Source organism: Elephas maximus, chromosome 4, assembly GCF_024166365.1.
Source record: "Elephas maximus indicus isolate mEleMax1 chromosome 4, mEleMax1 primary haplotype, whole genome shotgun sequence".
Taxonomy (NCBI): Eukaryota; Metazoa; Chordata; class Mammalia; order Proboscidea; family Elephantidae; genus Elephas; species Elephas maximus.
The window spans coordinates 184649309-184677181 of NC_064822.1; the positions used below are offsets into that span (position 1 = coordinate 184649309).

A 27873-nucleotide genomic window follows, 5' to 3' on the forward strand; every position below is an offset into this window, starting at 1 on the left:
CAATGAAATGCATCATTTGATTTCCTGACTGGTGCTTCCATGGGTGTTGATTGTGGATCTGAGTAAAATGAAATCCTTGACAACTTCAATCTTTTCTCCGTTTATCATGATGTTGTTTATTGGTCTAGTTGTGAGGATTTATGTTTTCTTTTTTTATGTTGAGGTGTGATCCATACTGAAGGCTGTGGTCTTTGATCTTCATTAGTAAGTGTTTCAAGTCTTCTTCACTTTCAGCAAGTGAGGTTGTATCACTGCATAACACAGGTTTTGGACATGTTATCACGAGGGATAGGTCCTTGGTAAAGAAAAGGGTCAGTGAAAAAGAGGAAGAGCCTCAACAAGATGGACTGACACAGTGGCTGCAACAATGGGCTCAAACACAGCAGTGACTGTGAGGATGGTGCAGGACCAGGCAGTGTTTCGTTCTGTTGTACATAGAGTAGCTCTGAGTCGGAAGCAACTCGACAGCACCTAACAACATTAGTACTTCGTTGCTTTTTATGGCCAAATTGTATTCCATTTTACATATATACCACATTACATTCCACATTTTGTTTATTCACTCATCAACTGATGGACATTTGGACTGTTTCCACTTCTTGGCTAAAAAGAATAATGCTGCTATTAACATTCATGTACAAATTTTTGTGTGGACGTAAGTTTCCAATTTTCTTGGGTATATACTGTCAGCATTTTTTTTTTTTAATTAACTTTTTATTTTGAGATAGTTATAGAGAGATTCAGTGTACCCTTTACCCAGTTTACCCCAATGGTAACATCTCGCAAAGCTATAGTATAAGATTACAACCAAGATACTGACGTTGATACAGTCGAGATACAGAGCATTTCCACAGCCACAAGGATCCCTCAAGTTGACCTTCTGCAGCTACACCCACTTCCCTCTCACCCCCATTCCACCCTTAACCCCTGGCATCCACTAGTATGTTCTCCATTTCTATAGATTTGTCATTTCAAGACTGTTATACAAATAGAATCAAAAGCTTTCGAGATTGTTTCTGGCTTCCACTCAGCATAATTCTCTGGAGATTCATCCAGGTTATTGTTTGTATCAATACTCTGGTCCTGTTTATTCACGAAATGATGTCATTCAGTCTCTAATCATCTGAGTCTGGCTTCCTGTACTCAGCGTAATGCTTTGAATGTCCTACACAACCAAGTATTTTACAGATCAGTCTTAAGGCACTGATTTGAGGAATATAACCTAACTGGGCTCCAACAGAATATACTAAGATAATTTAAAAAATCAAAGTTACTTTAAATAAGATTTTAATTCCTTAACATAAGCACTCAAGATTCCATTTACATGGCTGAGATAAGGCAATATGAGTTTTGGTTTTCTGATAAAAAGTAGATGGACTCTTAAGAGGATTTTCACACACATGCTAGGAGCAAAAAACAAAATACATAACAGAAATATACTTTGAAATAATTAAAACACACTTTATGTCAAAGCCACCATTTTCTGCCTAGGAGTACCCAGATTATTCTTACCCATCAAAAACAAAAAAATAACTTCGCGTGTTTTTAGTTTATAAAAACTCCTGAAAGGTTCAGCAAATTGAGAGTAACTTAGTGTGCATAGGAAGGATCTACAGTTCTGCCAAGAACACGGCCTAACACAAACACTGCAAAGATAAATTTCAATAAATCTTACAAAATAGAAACAAAGGCAAAAATGTGAAAGGGATTTATACAAACTAGACTGGCAGAGGGAACAGCTTAATGGAGTGGAGAGCCTCCCTACTGCATACTGTAGGAGAGTGCTTTGCTGCACAGGTCCCAAATCAACAGTCCTGGATCCTAATCCAAGACACTACCATACCTGGACACTTTCCCCCCTCTTTTAACTGTACTTACGTGCACATACACTCATACACAAACCATTTATTATGAGTTTATTTCAATAGAAAAGAAATGTATGCTCATAATAGAAAATCACAAAAATACAGGAAAATCGAAAGAAAGCAAAATCCCCTATTCATAGCGAACTATTAATATGTTGGTGTATACACTTATTAGTCATTTTTCTAGTATTATATGGAAAAATGCTAAATATTTTTCCACATCTTTAAATAATCTCATGATTATGCTAGTATCTGATGTACCATAAATTATTTAACCAATCTCCTACTGTCAAATATTTAGGTTGTTTACAGTATTCTTATAGGTTATGCTGGTATGAACGCCTTTACATATAAATCTTATACATCTTTTCTATTTTCTTTAGGACAAATTCTCAGAAGTATTTCAAGGTTAAATTTCTGCAAAAGAGCTGTCAAGTATCAAGAGGGTTGTGACAAGTTGTCAAAATATCCAGGAAGAAATTAAAAAAAAAAACTATATCTTAATTGTATTCAAAATCCTAACAATTACAAAAAATTACAATAACATAAAAAAAGCACTTACTACATGCTACGAACCATTATAAGCATTTTACATATATTAACATATTTAATACTTAGAACAACTTCATTATTATTATTTTCATTTTACAGATGTACTAACAGACACAGGGAGGTTAAGAACTTGCCCAAGGTCACCCAGTTAATCAGTGGCAGGACTAGCAAACCTGACTCTTCTTAACCACTATATCTGTGCTTCTCAAATATATTGGTGTCAGGGCTCTCACAGGTATTGAGGACTTCAAAGAGCTTTTGTTAATGTGAGTTACATCTGTCAATATTTATCATATGTTAGAAATTAAAACAGAACAGTTTTAACACTTATTAATTGTTTTTAAATGACAATAAACATGTTGACATAAAAAATATATTTTCTAGGAAGTAACTATGTATTCCAAAACAAAAAAACAGTACTAAAAGGAGTGGCACTGTTTTGTCATGTATGCAACTCTCTTTAAAGTGTGATTTATTCCTCTACACCAACAAAAAGAACATCGAAGAGGAAATCACCAAATCAATACCATTTACAGTAGCTCCCAAGAAGATAAAATACTCAGGAATAAATCTTACCAGACATGTAAAAGACCTATACAAGGAAAACTATAAGACACTACCACAAGAAACCAAAAGAGACCTACATAAGTGGAAAAACATACCTTGCTCATGGATAGGAAGACTTAACATTGTAAAAATGCCTACTCTACCAAACGCCATCTATAGATACCATGCAATTCTGATCCAAATTCCAATGACATTTTTTAATGAGATGGAGAAACAAATCACCAACTTCATATGGAAGGGCATGAGACCCCGGATTAGTAAAGCATTACTGAAAAAGAACAAAGTGGGAGGCCTCACTCTACCTGGTTTTAGAACCTATTATACCACCACAGCAGTCAAAACAGCCTGGTACTGGTACAACAACAGATGCATAGACCAATGGAACAGAACTGAGAATCCAGACAGAAATCCATCTACATATGAGCAGCTGATATTTGACAACGGCGCAGTCAGTTAATTGGGGAAAAGACAGTCTTTTTAACAAATGGCACTGACATAACTGGATATCCACCTGCAGAAAAATGCAACAAGACCCATACCTCACTCCATGCACAAAAACTAACTCAAAATGGATCAAAGACCTAAACAAAAAATCTAAAACAATAAAGATCTTGGAAGAAAAAATAGGGACATTAGGAGCCCTAATACATGGCATAAACAGTATACAAAACATTACTAAAAATGCAGAAGAGAAGCCAGATAACTGGGAGCTCCTAAAAATCAAACACCTATGCTCATCCAAAGACTTCACCAAAAGAGTAAAAAGGCTACTTACAGACTGGGAAAAAGTTTTAGCTATGACATTTCCAATCAGTACCTGATCTCTAAAATCTATATGATTCTGCAAACACTCAACTACAAAAAGACAAATAACCCAATTAAAAAATGGGCAAAGGATATGAATAGGCACTTCACTAAAGAAGACATTCAGGCTGCTAAACATGAGGAAATGCTCACGATCATTAGCCATTAGAGAAATGCAAATCAAAACTACAATGAGATTCCATCTCACTCCAACAAGGCTGGCATTAATCAAAAAAATTAATAATAATAAATGTTGGAGAGGTTGCGGAGAGACTGGAACACATATACACTGCTGGTGGGAATGTAAAATGGTACAACCACTTTGGAAATCGATTTGGCACTTTCTTAAAAAACTATAACTAGAACTACCATACAATCCAGCAATCTCACTCCTTGGAATATATCCTAGCACTTTTTACAAGAGCAAAAAGTTGGAAGCAACCAAGGTGTCCATCAACGGACGAATGAATAAATAAATTACGGTATACTCACACAATGGAATACTACGCATCAATAAAGAACAGTGATGAATCTGTTCATCAATAAAGAACAGTGATGAATCTGAAACATTTCATACCATGGAGGATCCTGGAAGGCATTATGCTGAGCGAAATTAGTCAGATGCAAAAGGACAAATATTGATTAAGACCACTATTATATGAACTTGAGAAATAGTTTAAACTGAGAAGAACACATTCTTTTGTGGTTACAAAAGGGGGGGGTGAGGGAGGGTAGGAGAGGGTTATTTACCAATTAGATAGTAGAAAAGAACCACTTTAGGTGAAGGGAAGGACAACACTCAATACAGGGGAGGTCAGCACGACCGGACTGGACCAAAAGCAAAGAACTTTCCCGAATAAACTGAATGCTTCGAAGGTCAGCGGAGCAGGGGCAGGGGTTTGGGGACTATGGCTTCAGGAGACATCTAAGTCAATTGGCAAAATAAATTCTATTAAGAAAACATTCTGACTCCCACTTTGAAGTGTGGCTTCTGGGGTCTTAAATGCTGGCAAGAGGCCATCTAAGATGCATCAACGAGTCTCAACCCACCTGGATCAAAGGAGAATGAAGAACACCAAGGTCACAAGGTAATCATGAGCCCAAGAGACAGAAAGGGCTACATGAACTAGAAACATCATCCTAGGAACTAGATGAGTGCCCGGCCACAACCAATGACTGCCCTGACAGGGAGCACAACAGAGAACCCTTGAGGGAGCAGGAGAACAGTGGGATGCAGACTCCAAATTCTCATAAAAAGACCAGACTTAATGGTCTGACTAAGACTAAAAGAATCCCAGTGGTCATGGTCCCCAAACCTTCTGTTGGCCCAAGACAGGAACCATTCCTGAAGACAACTCATCAGACATGGATTGGACTGGACAACGGGTTGGAGAGAGATGCTGATAAGGAGTGAGCTACTTGCATCAGGCGGACACTTGAGATTATGTTGTCACCTCCTGTCTGGAGGGGAGATGGGAGGGTAGAGGGGGTTAGAAACCAGCAAAACGGTCACGAAAGGAGAGTCTGGAAGGAAGGAGCGGGCTGACTCATTAGGGGGAGAGTTAGTGGGAGTATGTAGTAAGGTGTATACAAGTTTATATGTGAGAGATTGACTTGATTTGTAAACTTTCACTTAAAGCACAATAAAAATTATTTAAAATAAAAAAGTTGGAAGCAACCAAGGTGCCCATCAACAGATGAATGGATAAATTATGATACATTCACAGAATGGAATACTACGCATCGATAAAGAACAATGATGAATCCCTGAAACATTTCATAAAATGGAGAAATCTGGAAGACATTATGCTCGGTGAAATCAGTCAGTTGTGAAAGGACAAATATTGTATAAGACCACTAGTATAAGAACTGGAGAAATAGTTAAAACAGAGAAGAAAATATTCTTTGATGATTGCGGGACGGGGGAGGGGGAAAGAAGGGAGAAAGGGAGAGAGGTTTTCACTAATTAGATAGTAGATAAGAATTATTTTCGGTGAAGGGAATGACAACACACAATACAGGAGAGGTCAACACAACTGGACTAAACCAAAAGCAAGGAAGTTCCCTGAATAAACTGAACACTTCGAAGGCCAGCATAGCAGGGGCAGGGGTTTGGGGACCATGGTTTCAGAGGACATCTAAGTCAACTGGCATAATAAAATCTATTAAGAAAACATTCTGCATCCCACCTTGGAGAGTGGTGTCTGGGGTCTTAAACGCTAGCAAGCGGTCATCTAAGATGCATCAATTGGTCTCAGCCCACCTGGAGCAAGGAAGAATGAAGAACACCAAAGACACAAGGTAATTATGAGCCTAAGAGACAGAAAGGACCATATAAACCAGAGACTACAGCAGCCTGAGACCAGGAGAACTAGACGGTGCCCAGCTACGACAGATGACTGCCCTGACAGGCAACACAATAGAGAACCCTTGAGGGAGCAGGACAGCAGTGGGATGCAGACCCCAAATTCTCATAAAAAGACCAGATTAATGGTCAGAATGGGACTAGAAGGACCCTGGAGGTCATGGTTTCCAAACCTTCTGTTAGCCCAAGACAGGAATCATTCCCAAAGCCAACTCTTCAGACAGGGATTGGACTGGAATATGGGATGGAAAATGATACTGGTGAAGAACGAGCTTCTTGGATCAAGCAGACACATGAAACTATGTTGGCATCTCCTGTCTGGATGGGAGATGAGAGAGCAAAGAGGGCCAGAAGCTGCCAGAATGGACACGAGGAGAGAGAGTGGAGGGAAGATCTGTGCTGTCTCATTAGGGGGAGTTGAATTAGGAGTGTATGGCAAGGTGTATGTAAATCACTGACCTGATTTGTAAACTTTCACTTAAAGCACAATAAAAATTAATTACAAAAAAAAAAAGTGTGATTTAATAAAAGAGGTGGGGTCTGCATTCAGTCTACTGCAATGTCATATATCATGTAGCCTCTGGAAAGCTCCACTGTAGACTCATGTAAAAAAGGTAAGGAGCATTTTGGTATAAATTATAAAAAGCTTTGATCCCGGACCATTGAAAGGTCTTAGGGACAGCCGGAAGGCCCCAGACCATGCGTTGAGAACCACTACACTATACTACATAGTCATCCAGTTAGTGCACGCTATCCAAGAGTTAAATGGCATGGTCTAGGGAAACAAACTTGCTTAAAACATAGTCCAATTTTTTTTGTAAATCATTTATTCAAAAATTATTAAATGCTTACTACGTGAAGTTACCATTAAAGACAATGGGGATTGAGCAGAGAACAAAAGACAGAGGAATCTCCCACTCTGTGAGACTTACATTCCAGTTGGGAGAGCGAGACAGTAACTGATAAGGTGAACAGACACAAAGAGATCACTTATTATGTCAGACAATAAGTGGTATGGAGAAAAAGAAAAGCAGGGGAGGGGCTAGGAAGTGATGGAGTTTTTTACACAGGGTATTCAGGGGAAGATCTAACTAAGAAAGTAACATTTCAACAAAGATCCGAAGGGAGTGAGGGAGTAAGTCATGCAGCTCTCCAGGGAAGAGTGCTCTAAACAGAAGGAATAACAAGGACAAAAGCCCCGAAACAGGAGCATTCCTAAGGTGTTCAGGGCCAGTGAAGAGATCAATGTGGTTGGGGTAAAATAAGCAAAGGGAGAGGTAGGAGAAGAGGTCACAGAGTTACAGGGCTGGGGGAAGACCACATAGGACCTTGCGGGGCACTATAAGGATTTTGGTTTCTCTGTGAATGAGAACCAACAGCAGGTTCTGAGTGAGGAAGGATATGGTTTGACATGGACCACATATCGAGAACAGATTGTAGGCTGGCAGAGGCAAAAGCAGGAAGATCAATTAGGAGGCTACTGAAGTTATTTCCAGGTAAAAGATAATGGCAGCACGGACCAAGGTGGTAGCACAAGATGGCAAGAACAGATATATGAGATAAATATGTGTAAGCATGCATACACAAAAACACACACACATATATACCTACGTATGTGGGATGAGACCATAACTGGAGGATAGTTCATAACTTTACTCACTATAAGTGCTAATGTTTTACATTAGTCACTTCTGCTTCTGATCCTTGATCCTGTCTTTTTAGTTGGGCCAACAACAGGAAAACTAATGATTTCAGTCATAGGTTATGCAATGGAAGCACCATCTTTTCAAATACATTCTGGAAGATACAGCCCCACACAAGTATGCTAGAGTACAGCTAGATGGATTAGTTAGTTAACCCCAGCACTAACAAAACCTTAAAGCCATTTACAGGCTTTGTCCATATGTGGAGGGTTAGCATTAACCTGCTCCAAGGCCACAGATGATACACCTAACCCTAACCCAGTCCCTAACCCTAGCCAGCAAATAATACCACAGCTCATAAGAGCGACTGGGTAGCCATGACGACTTGGCCAAATTCTATTCCAACGACTGGAATATCAGTTCAAAGCTCATGTCCTGCTGATTTTGAGTCAGTATTGTCATTTTCATACAAATATTTAAAAGGGGTGCACATTAAATACATGTAAAATCAGAAAAGTAATAACTTTTTAAGCCCCATATATAGGGTCATTAAAGGCCCATCTGTAAATTCAAAGAAATTAATGACTTGATGAATTAATAAAAAAACAACACTAATTTACTAAGCTGAAAAATAGTTAATCCAAAAATTAAACATATGCCTCTTATACTGAGTTAAAGAACAGATAATGTTTAACACATTTTCATGGAGTTAAAAACAAGCAAACAAACTAGAAGCAGCGGGTTTACCACATTCAGGGGAAAGCCTTAATTAACCATGAGTCACAAAACCTGGGTTTTAGCTTTGTAATCTTACTTTCAGTGTAAATAAAATGGTGATAAGATCTTCCCTACCTACCTTTAAGAGTTCCTAGAGACACCAATGAGACAATAAGAGTATTTTGAAAATGATGCCTTCTACATAAACATTATTCATATCATAAAAGCTATGTGGGAATAAGTTGGTAACTAAGCTTAATGAGGTGAATATCCATTGAAAAATGAGTAAGTATATCCCAAATTGGTATGTCTTAAAACTAAGTTCCACTTTTATTGTTTTTTCTCCCCTATAGATCCCATAGAGAGGTTAATATTAATTTCTTTTAGCAATTACTTCATTTTTCCATTAAAAAAATTAATCATACACATATATCATTGCCAATCAGGGTTTTTACTCAGCATAAAGATCATGATTGTTGAAATCTTTAGTTTCCAGACAAATGTAAAGAAACCTGGCATCTGGGTTGGCCTCTACGGTCTTGGACAGATATATAATTTCCCTGAAGCATCTGCAAAACTGAAACTCTCCCAGGGACTCTAGGTTAAAAACTAGCATTGAGAGAAGACAATGTCTAAAAGCTCTAGCACAACAACTAAGACATTTAATAAATGTGTTTTAATGAGGTGGAAGATTAAAATAGAAACAGTAATTCCACATCATTTTGAAAAAGTACTTTAAAGTTCCAAAACTAAACTAATGCAAACATCAGGTTTGATCCTTTTGAGTGAGAGAATAGTAAAGAAGCACGATGAACTTGCAGGCCTGAACTGAGACCGCGATCTAGTAGAGAGAACTTTGTCTTTGGAACCAGAAAAATCTGGGTTCGAATCCCAGTTCTACCACTTTAAGATCATGTGACCTTGGGTAAGGCTATTAATACTTAAATGTCTCCATTTGTAAAACAGATAATACTGAAGCAGAACTGCTGTTAGGGTTAAATCAGAAAATGTAGGGGAAAGTGCCTAGCAAACCGTCTGGCCCACAGTGAGGCTAACATGAGCTACCCCTTATAGAACACTCATACTATGTTAGGCACCATGCCCAACGCTTTGCATATGTTCTCTCACTGAATGGTAGGGTTCAACACGTTTTAGTTTCTTTTGCCAATGACAAAATAGGATCTCAACAAAACCAAAAAGACCAAACCCAGTGCCGCAGAGTCAATTCCGACTCATAGCGACCCTATAGTACAAAGTAGAACTGCCCCATAGAGTTTCCAAGGAGCATCTGGCGAATTCGAACCGCCAACCCTTTGGTTAGCAGCCATAGCACTTAACCACTACGCCACCAGGGTTTCCAGGATCTCAGCATATATGTAAAATATGGGGCAAGTATAAAGTGATACATATATCAGACATGAAAACTGTCAGCTCAAAGTATGATTTTTTCCCTGTAATACTCTTTACCTTTAGAAAACCAGCCTTCTCTCCGTGTTGGGAAGATTTTAGCATACTATGGTTGAAAAAGTCATGTTTAAAGTTAAAAACCTGAATTTAAACATCTGTTCCATCTCTCACTGTATGTTCTTAAGCCTCTCTGAGCCTCAGTTTCCACCTCTGTAAAATCTGAAGATACAGGTATCTCAAAGAGTTGTTGTTAAGATCAAATGAGATACATAAAAACACTTTAAAATGATGACACACTATAAAAATTTCACTACTAAGTTTATTTTTTTCTCTGCAGTTGCCATCTATTCCTCTTTTCTAGGCCCTCGGTACTCACCTACTGCCACCACCACCCCATCTGTATGGCTCTGCAGCAAATTAAGGATGCCCCAGCCCCTGACACTATGCGCTCCAGCCTGGTGCTGTTTTTTAGCTTGATGAGAGTAGGGCTGAGAAAGTTGGTTTTGTGTTGATGGTAGAGCAGAGCTTTTCAGTTTTCTTTCCCCTCCTTGTTATTATAAAGAAAATCCTTTCAAAAATAACACATGTGGTAATCATAAAAGAGAAGTTCCAAAAAAAACAAAACCGTATGAGGCTCATCTTTATTTAATTTGGCACTGTTTAATAAAGCTAAAACTGTGGTTCATGGTCTTACCAGCTTGCCTCATCCAAAAGGAAACAAAAAGGAGGAAAAAAAAAAAGATGGAAAGAGACAGAGGAATCCAAATTCTTTTGATCTGGGTCCTAACTCTAAGGGGACCCCAGATAAATCAGGAGTCAAAGAAAGGGCAGTAAGATGTGACCCAGAGTACTGACGACGACAGCTGTCTGTCTGTCTGCCTGTCTTCCAAGGTCATCCTTAAGACATGAGATCACCATCAGGCCAGAGGAGACAGAGCAAGATAAGAGTGCACCAGGGGCCTGCAGCATCCTGACTATACTTCCCTGGGAGCCAGGAGACGGACACCCAGGCACTGGTTTTTATCTTCACCTCTTAAGATGGGAGTTAGTCTGAGTAGTGACAGAAACTTGCAACGGAAAAACCCAAGGAAAACTAAGATCTCTGGGGAAAATTATAAACACTGTCACACATCAGAAATCTCTGTGGTTTCTCTACACTCATGCTATAGCAGAAAGAGCACTGGCATGGAGTAAGAAAACGAGTTCTTCCAACTCTGCCCCTAATTATGTGCTTTCACGAAATAAATTACCCTCAATGAGCCAACGTTCTCACCTTGAATAAAGGAAGGGACAATAAAATATCTAAGGTTTTCTTATGTCTTATTCAAGCTCAGAAATCCCTTGAATGTGAACTCCAAATATGGTTTTTTTTTTTAAAGCCTACATTAATAATTCAGAAGTCTTAGATCCAAAAGGTTCTTAGATTCGGAAGGTTCTGAATTTTTTCACCAGCTGTGTACGCACCTGAATGATGCGAATCCAAGCAGGTCGGTCTTCCTTGAAGAGGTAATCTACAACCAAAAGAGGCAAAACTATCTGCCCATAATCTGCCCTTTCTGCCCCACCATCCCTTCTTCAACTTTATTTTCATTAATTACCACTGCCCTCTCTCTAATCCATACTATTCTAAAATACAGTTTAGTGGTAAACTGCAATGATCAGGCACCAGAAGTTAAAGAGATATACAGAAATTAAGTATACAGACAGACATCAAAGGGTAAGAGAGTAAATGGACCAAGAACTTTCAAAAATTGATAATTAATTTAAAAACTACTTTATGAACAGGTAACATGCATGTGGTACAAAATATAAAAGGCTCAAAAGGTACACAGTTAAAAACAAACAAAAGAGGACTTCAGTGTATATATAGATTGGATTGTGCTCTATGTCTTAGGTTGGGTAGGGGGTCCATAGGTTTGTGTCACACTGTATGTGTGTGTGTGTCAGTGTGTGTGTGTGTGTCAGTGTGTGTGTGTGTGTGTCAGTGTGTGTGTGTCAGTGTGTGTGTGTGTCAGTGTGTGTGTGTGTCAGTGTGTGTGTCAGTGTGTGTGTGTCAGTGTGTGTGTGTCAGTGTGTGTGTCAGTGTGTGTGTGTGTGTCAGTGTGTGTGTGTGTGTGTGTGTGTGTGAGAGAGTAACCGGGAGAAAAACAAACTGAACCCCTGTGTCTCATCAAGAATCACGATCTGGTGTATGCCGTAAGACTGAACATACCTACCTAAGAAACTGCCTCAATCCTTTGCTTTGTCAGTGAATTCTGCCCCTCTGTTATAGGGCTGTAAACTAGGAATAGGTATGCAATGGCTAGATGCAGAGACAGGGCCAAAGCCTTACGTATCACCTATCAAGGGCTGAGCCTTAGCATTCCTCCATTCTAAAACATATCCAACTCAATTTTGTGCCCCAATATTCCCTTAGTTTTAGCTTCTGGTGTCCCGTAATGTCTGTCCCAGATCATTCATTCTCTAGTCATAATGACCCAGACAGGTTTCCACAGTGGTGATAGAGGCTTTGATCCTCCAATTATCGCTTAATCAGAGCACTTAGATTCAACGAGATGTATCTAAGGCAGACAGAAAGGGTACACACTGTACATCCTGAAATGTGGAAGAATTTCAGCTTTGTAAAGCATGTTTTCTATAGGACCTGCTTGGGACAAGGACTGGCTAAAATATAGGGTGGTGGTTAGAGGATTCATTTCTTCATGTGAGAACAGATCCCCAAAACTTCAAGAAAACCTTTATTTAAAAGGCACATGCCTGTGTATTAGGTGAAGTATGCCAAACCAAAGTCATTTGTTCAAAGAATACTACCATGTGCCAAGTACAACGTCAGAAGCCAAATATACTTGACATCAAGATAAATAGATAAATATACTGCCCTTGAGAAACTAACAATCTACTGAGGGAGACAAGTAAAAGTGATAATTAGTGTCCACTGTAAAGGTGGTGGTGTGGAAATGGAGAGAAGGAAGAGCCGGCTCTACCAAGAGACGTCGCGCAGAAAGGCAGCATCTGAACTGGATCTCAAAGGGTCAGTAAGAGACAACCAGCAGTGCACGGAGGACGAAGGTCTTATATACAAGTATTCCTCACCAAAATCTCCAAGCCCCAAGTACCAAATGAAAGCTGTTGGTAAACACATAATGTCCCCTGGAACTTGGCGGCGATATCTACTGTCCTAACATTCAATTGAGGGTAAAGACCTGGCATCTTGAATTCTGTCTACAGGGGTTTAGTTACTTTAAAAATCTCATTAAATGGCAACTTCCCCTATAAAGCATATAGTCATGGATAGTATCACAGGGAGGTTCTAATATTCTATTGCTAGAAAATCTATGGCTCATAGATAAAGCCTAAACGTCTTGAATTTTCAGAAGAATGGTTGGCTTTTGGCTGACTGAGCTTTCGTAACAGATGCTTTTCATTTCCCATCATAAATGACTACAGTGTGATATTCTGTAGCTGTCAAATTACTGTTACAATCCAAAGTAGTAATAGCTATAGCTATTACAGAAACAATTTTACAAAACCAACACATTATTACAGTGTTTGAACATTGAGGAATGGCAGGTACTAGGGAAATCAGTTTATTACTCCTTCCGATATCCAGTTTCTCTACTTTTACGCACACAAGCAAAAGACAGTCCACACACGTTCTGTTCTCTGCAGACCTCTCACTCCACTGTATCCAACACCCTCATCAATTTCATCCATACTTGTCTTACATATGATTATCCTCTGAAAGTTTTATGAAGTAACTGGCCCAACAGATGGGTGGCTAGCCCTGCCCAACATATGTTGTAGGAGAAACAGCTCTCAGGCAGGACGAAAATATCGAGTCCCTTTCCCTTACACAGCTGGGAACACTGAGACCCCTTTATGGGAAAGCAAACCATCTTTTAATCTTTATTAATACAAGTTACTGGAATGAGATGATCTGTAACCAACAAGGTGATTAAAGAAGGGGAGAGAGAGTTCAAATGCCAAAGTACATCCCCCTAAGATAAAACATGTACCTGCCCCGATACAGCAGAGAACTGGAATACAGGCAGAGAACGAAAATCCCTGTCAGTTTAACTGGGAGCTATCTCATCAAAGACAGATGGCTAACAATCAGATAAGCATACTATCTTGTTTAGAACACAAAGCTCAACAGATCTGTGGGAGGAAAAGGAAAGGCAGCCTGGAATGCATAGCACGTATGAACAGAAAAACTCAACCAGTAAGTGACTCCTGTGGCCATAACTGTAAAACCAGAAGGAACAGAATGGTATCTTTGCTCCTTATCCCTTCCCTGATAGCATCTGATCCTGTCTTCAACTGATAGATATCTGGATCTTTCAACATACTACCTAAGCGCTCCCCAAGGAGAACGGTGAGGCCAATTCTGCCAGAGACAGTATCTGACAGAACTAAGGAGTCTTATTGTCCTTTGAGTGGAGGCCAGTGTATGGGAAGAGGTCTCCAAGTGCCACTTGTATGAATATTTCAAGATATGTTTTGAAACAGGAAAACACTATGAATTACATTTCAGCAGAAATCTAAAAATAACGAAAGAACATTCCCTATTTTTAGATATCTGACTTACAAGTTCAAAAACACCAAAAGTAAAAGAAACCATTAAAAAATAACAAGAATAAAAAATATTTTAAAAGACACAATTGAATTGGGGAAAATGTTTTTAGAGATAAAATTTCCAAAACCCTGCATCCTTTCTGTTATTGCATCCTTGCTCAAACTTCTCCATCTTCAAAATTTAGAGTCCCAATCCTATGTGTCATCAAGCACATTTCCACAGAACCAAAAGACGAGATATAAAGAAGGCTATACCGCAAAAGAGAAAGAACAGCTAAAGAAAAAAAATTCAGAGATGTGTTCACAAAGAGACATAAAAACAGAGTGGGGACCAGAGATCAAAGGCAGTAATGTATGAACAGCAAGAGCAATTTAACGATCCTCATTAAAAGCAGCACACAGCCAATAATAAAATACTTGATTAAAGAAGGCAAATAGGTTTTCTTCCTCAGATAGATCTCCTTATTGAAAGGTCTTAATATCAGTAAGTATCTAATTCAAAACTATGTCTGAATAACTAGAATTTGCAATTAGAGAAAAATAAATTTTTTTACACCAAAAACACAGTACTTTTACTGGACAATTTCTATTTACCCTCTATCTTCCTCCCCATCTCTGTCCAGCCTTTTGAAAAAGCCTACTGCACATAAGAACTGTAGGAAATATGGGAATTACCTGACTGTACAGCCATCATTAACATCTCAGGTTCCAGCAGAGTCATGACAGATTCTTAGAAACAACGGCTCACAAATATGATGAAGAAATCCAAATTCACAGGAAAAAAAAGGTCTTCACAGGTTACTGAAAGCCTTCATAAATTCAATCCCACATGCCTGATGCGCCGAACAGTCTGTGAGAACTCACTTCCCTACTCGGAGCAGCTACCAATCTCTCCACCCTTCAGGCAAGTTGAGATGGTACAGAGTTGACTGACTGCTGACAGGAAACCAAAAAGCACCCAAGTTAAGACATATGAAGTGTGGTTAGAACAGTGAATGAGCTCCTCCCCTTGCTATTCGTCTCCGGGGGAAGGGAGAGACATACAGAGACTTTCGGAAAACAGATCAACTGCTTTTTTTCCTCGCTCTTTTTAAAAAAAAAAAAAAAGAAAATGAGGTTTTGTTCAGAACCCTATTATAAGGGAGTCTGCAGCTAACGCAGTTTAGAGCAACAAATTAAACACACCCCAAACAACTCGATCCTATCACAGCAACTGTTCAATTACTGGCCATTAATGGGAAGGGGGGGTGGGGGAGATACACACACATACAGATAAATGTGTATGCTGAGTAAGGGTTCTGAAAAAGAGCGCCAACGGGTTTTCATCTGTGATATTTATAGATACCAAGGAAAGCTCAACTATTTCTCCACCCCCACTTCAATTAAAATATGTTTCAAAAAGTCATCTGAACACATTCTGGAGCTGTAATCTCTCTTTCAGATCTGCCAGTCTCCTAAAAGAACCCCTTACTTGTGCCTATATGAGACATCTGATCGATGAATAAACAGCTTACTGATGTCATCTGACTTTTCTAAAACGCTTCAGGGTCATGCTAGATGCATGGAACAGACATGAAGATAGTTCCAATGCGTAAGAATTTTCTTTTCCTGAGAAAGAAAACATAAATCATTTTTCTACTTTTCAATCCTTTTTGCACACAGCATGATATGCTAAATAACAATGAATGTGGCATTTTACCTTCCATTACAAAAAACGAAAACTTAAATTTTTTTTAATTTCAGCAAATTTTCATTTATCCAAATGAAAAGCTCATTTATCCTCTTCATAGTACTTTTTAATAACTGACATTCATAATAATGATATGAAGACACCTTTCAGCATGTTTGACTTTTAAAAGACTGAAAACAAGAGATCCGTGTATGGCATGTTTACCAAGAATTCCTCAATCTTTCTGGTGAAGTCGGAGCCTGTATCTGCACACAGCCCAGGGAATGCCTTAATGCTTACATAGTCAAACACATGATAAATGAAGCACGAAGAGACCTTAAAAGAGAAAATGGCCTCAAAGGATTGAAGCTAATATTCTGTGATTAGAAAAAACAATGCAGATCTGGGGTAGGGGAGATTCTGTGGAGCCTTGGAGGAGAGAAAAACTTCCTTCCTTTCTCACTCCAAGAACATTATGTCTACAAGAAAAGCCAGAAAAGCTCTATATAGAACTGTGGGGATGACTCAACAGGCAGTGCGGAGTGGCAGCCAGTGGGGGCTAAATGCCGCTCTGGGAAGACAGGCCTGCGGCCAACAGCATTCACACTGGCCGCTGTGGCAAACAAGCCTCCAAAGTGCCTCATGAGAAACAGGCACATTTCAACTCTCGGCCTGCAGAACAGTCCGGTCAGGGGTTAGCAGCCAAGGTGACAGCATCCCTAAAAGGTTGACTCATTCCTTTGTCCCTACGTGGGTGTACAATTTGCTGCGTGAGGGTTTTCCAAAGGAAACAAGTTCTCACAGTTCCGTGTTTACAGGGAAACAAATATAAATTAGAAGATCCCTGCCCTGAAGAAGGGCCGAGGGCTGTTTCTCTCCTTGCTAAAACCCTTCTCTGTTGTAGGAGAGTGCTTGAAATGCCACCACCATCAATACTGCAGCCCCACAAGAAATACTGACAGTCATGCCGGTGATAACAGTAACATCACATTTCAACTGATTTGTTAACTTTTTCAGAGCAATTTCATGCCCAATATCTCACGCACACTTTGGGGTAAAAAAAAGCTGAAGAAAAGAAGTCAGTTTTTCACACAGAAGTCTAAAACAGTGAGCTTAAAAAAGAAAGAAACCACAAACAACGTGATCTGGCCTACCTACGGCTAAGAGTTTGCATTTACTCTTAAGACTCTCAGCACAGCGACAGACTCATCATGAACGCAGACTTTAGGGCAAGTTTCACAGGTTCTATAAGTCTAAACTCCTATGACAGCTTCAGTTCCACTATTTTTTTTTTATGTGAATTAGCAAAATTTCATAGAAATAGAACAAAAGTAAACTTTAACAAGGCCTCTGCACTAGTGAACACGATTTTCAAGTTAACGCCACCAAGGGAATGAAGGATAACTCTTATTTCTAGTAAAATAAGAGCTTCTCTTTTCCTTTTAATCATAACTCTCTAGCTAATCCACACACATTTAATATGATCCATGGCCTCTACTGATTCACGATGCTGCAGAGTATCAACAGTTTTAAAACGTTTAAGCTATGAACGCAGCTTTTCCCCACCCCGACTCCCTACTAACAGACTCCCCAAAGGCCTTTAAAGTTCACGATCAAGATAATCAGACAAGTTTTTATGCTAGTTGACCTTTCTCCTGGATTTGTTATAGTTTCCATATTCTTCTTAAATGTTCCAGTTCCTTCTTTTTGCTAACCCTACTTTCCCATCTCTCTATCTGACCTTTCCCTCTCAGAATCCCAAGTGGCCCCTTTTTCTTTGCCCTTCTCCCTGGGTAATCTCACCCTCTCTTACAATTTTAACTACCACCTAAAGGCTGACTCACGTCATTTCAGGTCCTTAATATTTCTTGCCCTAATATTTAAAAATTTATTATAGAAATACATACACAAAAGTAGAAAAAATGGTAATAATAAACTGCTATCTACCTATCAGACAGCCTCAAAATATATCAACATACAACCAAAATTGTTTCATCTATCCTGCCACACCCCCTACACACACACACAGGGCAAACAATGGAAGCTTCTGAAGCAAATTCTAGGCATCACATGATTTCATCTTAATCCTGTGTATCTAAAAGACAAGAACTATTTTTTAATATAATCATAATACCCTTATCATACCTAAATTTTTCAAATTCCTTAATATCATCAACTATTCAATCAGTTGTTCAAATTTTCCCATCTCATAATTTTTTTAGAGTTGATATAAGAACATCAGAGTCCAAAAGGGACAACACATTGCATCTTCACGGATGTGTCTCTTTTAATCTATAGATCCCACTTCCCTCTTTGCTTTTCTTGTAACTTACTTGTTGAAGAAACCAGGTTGTTTCCCCAAAATTTTGGAGCTTGGTAACTGTAACCCCATGGTGTCATTTAACATGCTGACCCACCCCCTCCGTTTCCAGTAAACTAACTAGTGCTGTCGAGCAGACCCCAACTCAGAGCAACCCCACATGTGTCGGAGTAGAACTGTGCTTCATGGACTTTTCAGTGGATGTTTTTTTTCCAGAAGTAGGTTGCCAGGCCTTTCTCCCCAGGTGCCTCTGGGTGGACTCAAACCTCCAACCCTTCGGTTAGCAGCCAAGCACAATAACTGATCCACCCAGGGATTCCCTCTAGAAAATTAGGAGTTAGATATAGACGTTGATCCAATTTGGTTAAAAATTTTCACAAGAATATTTTTGCACTTCACAAATAGCTTCTTAATTTTGCTGCTCCTCTCCCGCCTCACTTCTATCTAGAACCATCCACATTATCAACTGACTTTTACTCATTCTTCAAACCTCAGTTTAGGAGCTGCCTTCTCCAGAAAGTCTTCTCTCATCCTGGCACTCTCACACCCTCTTCACACCCTCCATTGTTGTTGATGTTAGGTGGCATCGAGTCGATTTCAACTCATGACCACCCTATGTACAACAGAACGAAACACTGCCCAGTCCTGGCCATGCCCACAGTCATTGTTATGCTTAAGCCCATTGCTGCAGCCACTGTGTCAACCCAACTCCTTGAGGGTCTTCCTCTTTTCTGCTGACCCTCTACTTTACCAAGCATGATGTCCTTCTCCAGGGACTGATCCCTCCTGACAACATGTCCAAAGTATGTAAGATATAGTCTCCCCATCCTTGCTTCTAAGGTGCATTCTGGTTGTACTTCTTCCAAGACAGATTTGTTTGTTCTTTTGGCAGTCCATGGTATGTTCAATATTCTTCGCCAACACCACAATTCAAAGGTATCAACTTTTATTCACTGTCCAACTTTCACGTGCATATGATGCAACTGAAAATAGCATGGTTTGGGTCAGGTGCACCTTAGTCTTCAAGGTGGGATCTTTATTTTTCAACACTTTAAAGAAGTCTTTTGCAGCAGATTTACCCAATGCAATGCGTCCTTTGATCTCTTGACTGCTGATCCACAGGTGTTGATTGTGGATCCAAGGAAAATGAAATCCTTGACAACTTTAATCTTTTCTCCATTTACCACGTGTTGCTTATGGGTCCAGTTGTGAGGATTTCTGTTTTCTTTATGTTGAGGTGTAATTCATACCAAAGGCTGTGGTCTTTGATCTTCATCAGTGTTTCAAGTCCTCTTCACTTTCAGCAAGCAAAGCTGGGTTATCTGCATAACACAGGTTATTAATGAGTCTTCCTCCAATCCTGATGCCCCATTCTTCTTCATATAGTCCAGCTTCTCAGATTATTTGCTCAGCATACAGATTGAAAAGGTATGGTGAAAGAATACAACCCTAATGCACACTTTTCCTGACTTTAAACCATGCAGTATCCCCTTGTTTCATCGGAACAACTGCCTCTTGATCTATGTACACGTTCCTCATGAGCACAATTAAGTGTTCTGGAATTTCCATTCTACACCCTCCCTGGACATGCTAAAACTCCTCACTTCTGCCTCCCCTGGGGAGTCCCTGTGTGACCAACGGTTAAATGCTAGACTACCAGCCAAAAGGCTAGTGGTTCAAACCTCCCCAGAGGGGCCTCAGGAGACAGGCCTGGTGACCTGCTTCCGAAAGGTCACAGCCTTGAAAACCCTATGAGACAGTTCTACTCTGCACATGTGAGGTCACCACGAGTCAGAATCGACTCAACGGCAACTGACAGCAACAAATGTCCCTCAGCACCTGTGCCCACTTCTGTTGTTGTTCTTTAGCACATAGCTCACTGTCTCTATTCCCAGAGCCAGCAAGTGTCTGACACGTGACAGCATTCATAAACGTATTCTAAACGGAATGCAAAGCCCTATTTATTGCAGAAAATTCAAACACCATGAGAAAACTTCATTACGACAAAAGAATCACTCACTACCTATCCAAAATGGACATGCACTCTGCTAAAATATTCATTAGAACACATGCTAAAGGTGTTAATTATATTTAAAAACTACATGAGGAATACTAAAATTATCCAAAGCATTGAAGGATAGGGTTAATATAAACAGGAAAATCCACAATAATACTCTCAGGAATATTAAGTGTTAATGACAATGAAAATGCCCAAACTGTACGAAATGAATAGGAGAACCAGAAAAACAGAGAGCCTAGCTCACCTATAAAATAATTAATCTTTTAGTAATCAAAAGCTGTCAACCTCACTAACAACTGATATTAGTGCCTATGACAGAATGTAGTATAGACAGGTATGCACAGAAATAATGAATGCCTTTTTATGATCTCTGTGGAACCTGGAAACCCTGGCGGCATAGTGGTTAAGAGTTCAGCTGCTGGATGGTTCAACATTAGAAAAACAATTAATGTAATCCATCATATAAATAAAACAAAAGACAAGAATCACAATATTTTATCAATTGATGCAGAAAAGGCGTTTGACAAAGTTCAACACCCATTCATGATAAAAACTCTCAGCAAAATAGGAATAGAAGGAAAATTCCTTTACATAATAAAGGGCATCTGTACAAAGCCAACAGCCATCATCATCCTAAATGGAGAGAGTCTGAAAGCATTTCCCTTGAGATTGGGAACCAGACAAGGATGCCCTTTATCACCACTCATATTCAACATTGTGCTGGAGGTCCTAGCCAGGGCAATTAGGCTAGAGAAAGCAATAAAGGGCATCCAGATTGGTAAGGAAGAAGTAAAAGTATCTCTATTTGCAGATGACACGACCTTATATACAGAAAACCCTAAAGAATCCTCACGAAAACTGCTGGAACAAATAGAAGAGTTAAGCAGAGCATCAGGATACAAGATAAACGTACAAAAATCAGTTGGATTCCTCTACACTAACAAAAAGAACACCGACAAGGAAATCACCAAGTCAATGACATTTATAGTAGCCTCCAAGAAGATAAAAATACTTAGGAATAAATCTTACCAGAGATGTAAAAGACCTATACAAAGAAAACTACAAGACACTACTGCAAGAAACCAAGAGAGACCTACATAAGTGGAAAAATATACCTTGCTCATGGATAGGAAGACTTAACATTGTAAAAATGTCTATTCTACCAAAAGCCATCTATAGATACCATGCAATTCCGACTGAAATTCCAATGATGTTTTTTAATGAGATGGAGAAACAAATTACCAACTTCATATGGAAGGGCATGAGACCCCGGATTAGTAAAGCATTACTGAAAAAGAACAAAGTGGGAGGCCTCACTCTACCTGGTTTTAGAACCTATTATACCACCACAGTAGTCAAAACAGCCTGGTACTGGTACAACAACAGATGCATAGACCAATGGAAGAGAGCTGAGAATCCAGACAGAAATCCATCCACATATGAACAGCTGATATTTGACAAGGCCCAAAGTCCATTAAATGGCGAAAAGATAGCCTGTTTAACAAATGGTGCTGGCATAACTGGACATCCACCTGCAAAAAAAAAAAAACAAGACCCATACCTCACACCATGCACAAAAACTAACTCAAAATGGATCAAAGACCTAAACAAAAAATCTAAAACAATAAAGATCTTGGAAGAAAAAATAGGGACATTAGGAGCCCTAATACATGGCATAAACAGTATACAAAACATTACTAAAAATGCAGAAGAGAAGCCAGATAACTGGGAGCTCCTAAAAATCAAACACCTATGCTCATCCAAAGACTTCACCAAAAGGGTAAAAAGGCTACTTACAGACTGGGAAAAAGTTTTAGCTATGACATTTCCAATCAGTACCTGATCTCTAAAATCTATATGATTCTGCAAACACTCAACTACAAAAAGACAACCCAGTTAAAAAATGGGCAAAGGATATGAACAGGCACTTCACTAAAGAAGACATTCAGGTGGCTAATAGATACATGAGCAAATGCTCACAATCATTAGCCATTAGAGAAATGCAAATCAAAAGTATAATGAGATTCCATCTCACTTCAACAAGGCTGGCATTAATCCAAAAAAACACAAAATAATAAATGTTGGAGAGGTTGTGGAGAGACTGGAACACTTACACACTAATTAGATAGTAGATAAGAATTATTTTAGGTGAAGAGAAAGACAACACACAATACAGGAGAGGTCAGCACAACTGGACTAAATGAAAAGCAAAGAAGTTCCCTGAATAAACTGAATGCTTCGAAGGCCAGTATAGCAGGGGCGGGGTGTGGGGGCCATGGTTTCAGGGGACATCTAAGTCAATTGGCATAATAAAATCTATTAAGAAAATATTCTGCATCCCACTTTGGAGAGTGGCTTCTGGAGTCTTAAACACTAGCAAGCGGCCATCTGGGATGCATCAATTGATCTCAACCCACCTAGTGCAAAGGAGAATGAAGAACACCAAAGACACAAGGTAATTATGACCCCAAGAGACAGAAAGGACCACATAAACCAGAGGCTACATCAACCTGAGACCAGAAGAACTAGATGGTACCTGACTACAACCGATGACTGCCCTGACAGGGAACACAACAGAGAACCCCTGAAGGAGGAGGAGAGCAGTGGGATGCAGACCCCCAAATTCTCCTAAAAAGACCAGACCTAAAGGTCTGACTGAGACTAGAAGGACCCCGGAGGTCATAATCCCCAGACCTTCTGTTAGCCCAAGACAGGATCCATGCCCAAAGCCAACTCTTCAGATACGGACTGGACTTGACTATGGGACAGAAAATGACACTGGTGAAGAACGGGCTTCTTGGATCAAGTAGACACACGAAACTATGTTGGCATCTCCAGTCTGGAGGGGAGATGAGAGAGCAGAGGGGGTTAGAAGCTGGTCGAATGGACATGAAAACAGGGAGTGGAGGGGAGAAGCGTGCTGTCTCATTAGGGGGAGAGCAATTAGGAGTGTATAGCAAGGTGCATATAAATTTTTGTATGAGAGACTGACTTGATTTGTAAACTTTCACTTAAAGCACAAGAAAAATTAAAAAAAAAAAAAAAACTCAGCCACTAACCAAAAGGTGGGCAGTCTGAATCTACCAGGTGCTCCTTGGAAACCCTATGGGGCAGTTCTACCCTGTCCTATAGGGTTGCTGTGAGTCGGAATTGACTCAACGGCAATGGATATGGTTTTTTTTGGTTGGTGGGACTTCAGACACTGAAATGTAGTTCAGCTCCTATGTCCATTTCTGATTTGGATTTTCACAAGGGCATGTGTGAGTTTACTGAAGTTCAGCTCTACAAAAATCTAATCATCATATCAAAATTTCCCAGGTTCCAACCAGTTAACTCTCTCCCCCACACACCTGATGTTGGGCAAAGTGAAAGCACCCAAAAGATAACGTAATCCAGTACCCAGGCCAGTCGCTACAGGCCCTCGGCAGACTCCATTTCCAGTGACCACAACCTACTAGTGACGAAGACCCTGGCGAAGATGCTCCCTCATTTCCACAGGTAAGCTACTCCTTGGCCTCAGGATAGGTGAAGGCTACATTTGCAGCTAACTTTCCGAAGTACAGTAAATGTTAACAGCTGTGATAATCACAAATGTAAACAGGCAACTCATTCAGACCGGATGTCTGTAATGTAATGCTGTGATTAGGCAGTGACGATGTCAGTGTGGGCATGAAGACAAGGGTGAATCAGCCTGACACTGTCCCTGCTCTAATAATGAAGTCAATATGAAAATCTCTAACCAACACTCAAAGTAAAAAACAAAAACGACAAAGGAAACTACTAAGCATTAGAGAGACTGTCTCCATGTAACTCACAGTAAGTGAAAGAGAGCCAGTTCATACTTACAAACTGTGGTAAGTGCTTTGAAAAAAAAAAAAAAAAAAGCACAAGATATTACGGCAGAATAACAAAGATTTCACAGCGAGGGTTCTCATTTAGGTGAGGGGTTGATCAAGAAAGATCTCTGTGAGAAAGAAATTTAAGCCGAGAACTAAAACATCACTGTCTCTCCAATGCTTAGCATAAGGTGGTGCTCAGTAGTCACCGAATAAATTTTTCAGTATTAAAATGGTCAAATTGTTTCAGCCAATATTTCCATTCCTAAAAAAAAAAATCCAAAATGCAGATAAAGGTTTAAAAGACGTTCATATAAGCGTAAACAATTAAAAATGATTCACCCCAAAAACATCTAGCTCATTTGGCGTAACATAATTTATAAAGAAAATGTTCTACGTTCTACTTTGGTGAGTAACATCTGGGGTCTTAAAAGCCTATGAGCAGCCATCTAGGATACTCCACTGGTCTCACCCCTTCAGGAACAAGGAAGAACGAAGAAAACTAAACATACAAGGGAGAGATTAATCCAAAGGACTAATGAACCACATCTACCACAGCCTCCACCAGACTGAGTCCAGTACAACTAGATGGTGCCCGGCTACCACCACTGACTGTTCTGACAGGGATCACAATAGAGGGTCCTGGACAGAGCTGGAGAAAAATGCAGAACAAAACTCTAACTCAAAAACAAAGACCAGACTTGCTGGCCTGACAGAGACTGGAAAAACCCTAGGAGTATGGCCCCCAGAAACCCTTTCAGCTCAGTAATGAAGTCACTCCTAGGTTCACCCTTCAGCCAAAGACTGGACAGGCCCATAAAGCAAAATGAGACTAAAGAGGCACACCAGCCCAAGGGCAAAGAATAGGAGGCAGGAGGGAACAGGAAAGCTGGTAGTAGGGAACCCAAGGGAGAGAATTGACATGTCATGGGGTTGTTAACCAATGTCACAGAACAGTGTATATAAAAAAAAATACTGACTGTTAAATGCGAAACTAGTTTGTTCTGTAAACCTTCCTCTACAGTACAATAAAAAAAAAAAAAAAAGAACAGCCAACACTGAAAACAAACAAAAAAAAAAGATTCACCCTGAGACTATGGCCCCCAGACATCCTTCTAACTCCAAACTCAAGTTACTCCCGAAGCCCACCTTTCAGCCAAAGATTAGACAGGCATATAAAACAAACAGCAACATGTGTGAAGAGCCTGCTTCTTAGATGAATCAAGTATACGAGACCAAATGGACAATACCTGCATAAAAGAAATGAGGAGCAGCCAGGAAGGGACAGGAAAAATGGATGAATACAAACAAGGGAACCCAGAGTAGAAACGAGGACAAGGCTAACACAACATTGTGGGAACTGCAACCAATGTCACAGAAGTTTGTATATAAATCTTTGAAGGATAAACTAATTTGCTCTGAAACTCTCGTCTAAAGCACAGTTTAAAAGATGATTCCAATGTCCAAACAGGGGGATTAAAAAAAAAAAAAAATGATGGCACAGAAAGGAATGTTATACACCCATTAAAAAGGTTATTTGTAAAAATATTTTGACAAATTTGTAAAAATATTTCAGTGACATAGCTACTACTGCCAAATGAAAAGAGCAAGATACATAACTGGGTTTATAGTATTAACTCAGTTATTTTCAAAATACACATTTAGAAAAAGATTGGAGGGAAATATGCAATATGGTAACAGTGATTTTCTCCGGGAGATGGAATCCATGGGGAGTTTTTGGAACAGGGATTCTTTCTGATACCCACGGTTCTCCAAGAGCCTTGCACAATGTTTGATGAAAAACTAAGAGTGGGAAAGTGATTATCTCTAAGTACTGGAATTCCACCACTCGCCTGTCAGTACACCTATTGTGGTAGCTTGCATGTTGCTGTGTTGCTAGAAGCTATGACATCGGTATTTCAAAGTAACAGCAGGGTCATCGATGGTGGACAAGTTTCAGCAGAACTTCCAGACTAACACACACTAAGAAGGATGTGGTGATCTACTTTTTAAAAAATTGGCCAGTGAAAATCTTATGAATAGCAGCAAAACACTGTCAGCTATAGTGACAGAAGATGAGCCCCTCAGGTTGGAAGGCATTCAAAATACAACTGGGAAAGAGCTGCCTCCTCCAAGTAGAGTCGACCTTGATAACATGGATGGAGTAAAACACTCAGCGTCTTCATTTGCTGATGCGGCACAACTCAAAATGAGAAGAAACAGCTACAAACAGCCATTAATAATCAGAATGTCAAATGAATCTAGGAAAATTAGAAGGTGTGAGAAATGAAATAGAACGCATGAGAATCGCTACCCTAGGCATTAGTGAGCTGAAATGGACTAGTATTGGCCAATATGAATAGGATGTAACACTGGAAGCACTCACTCATCTATGCCAAGAAATCTGGAAGACAGTTACCTGGCCAGCTGGCTGGAACAGATCTTTATTTGTGCCCATTCCTAAAAAAGGTGATCCAACAGAATGTGAAAATTATTGAACAATATCATTAATATCACACACAAGTCAAATTTTGCTGAAGATAATTCAAAAGCAGTTGCAGCAGTACCTCAACAGAGAACTGCCAGAAATTCAGGCTGAATTCAGAAGATGTGGAACAAGAGATGTCACTGCTGATGTCAGATATATCTTGGCTAAAAGCAAAGAATACCAGAAAGATGTTCACCTGTGTTTTACTGACTATGCAAAGGCATTCAACTGTGTGGATCAGAACAAATTATGGATAACACTGTGAAGAATGGGAATTTCAGAATACTTAATTGTGCTCATTCAGAACCTGTACATAGACCAAGAGGTAGTCATTTGAACAGAACAAGGGGATACCGAGTCAAGGTTGCATTCTTTCACCATACTTACTCCACCTGTATGCAAATAATCGAAGAAACCAGACTATATGAAGAAGAATGCAACATCAGGATCGGAGGAAGACTACTTAACAACCTACAATATGCAGATGACACAACTCTGCTTGCTAAAAGCAAAGAGGACTTGAAGCACTTACTGATGAAGATGAAAGACTACAGCCTTCAGTATGGATTACACCTCAACATAAAAAAAAAAAAAAATCCTCACAACGGATCAATAAGCAACATCACAATAAACAAGGAAAAGACCGAAGTTGTCAAAGATTTCATTTTACTTGGATCCACAATCAAAACCCATTGAAGCAGCAGTCAGGAAATCAAATGATGTATTGCATTGGGCAAATCTGCTGCAAAATACCTCTTTAAAATGTTGAAAAGCAAAGATGTCACCTTGAGGACTGAGATGCACCTGACCCAAGCCATGGTATTTTCAATCGCCCCATATGTACATGAATGCTGTACAACAAATGAGGAAAACTGGAAAAAAAATCGATGCCTTTGAATTGTGGTATTGGTGAAAAATATTGAATATACCACGGACTGCCTGAAGAACAAACAAATCTGTCCTGGAAGAAGTGCAGCCAGAATGCTCCTCAGAAGCAAGGATGATGAGACTTTGTCTCATGTACTTTATACATGTTATCAGCAGG

The 27873-nt window shown here is 39.6% G+C and overlaps 2 protein-coding genes across 2 annotated transcripts in view; both read right to left on the reverse strand.

The window, feature by feature from the left end:
• The window catches only part of MRTFA (myocardin related transcription factor A), a 138068-nt gene extending 122879 nt beyond the window's left edge, over nucleotides 1-15189 (reverse strand). The window contains exon 1 of the mRNA XM_049885187.1: nucleotides 15171-15189. The gene's annotated coding sequence lies outside the window, so the exon portion shown is untranslated. The remainder of the gene's footprint in view (nucleotides 1-15170) is intronic.
• Nucleotides 1-27873, reverse strand: part of LOC126076495 (uncharacterized) — a 170717-nt gene that overhangs the window by 49421 nt on the left and 93423 nt on the right. The gene's annotated exons all lie outside the window — the stretch shown is intronic.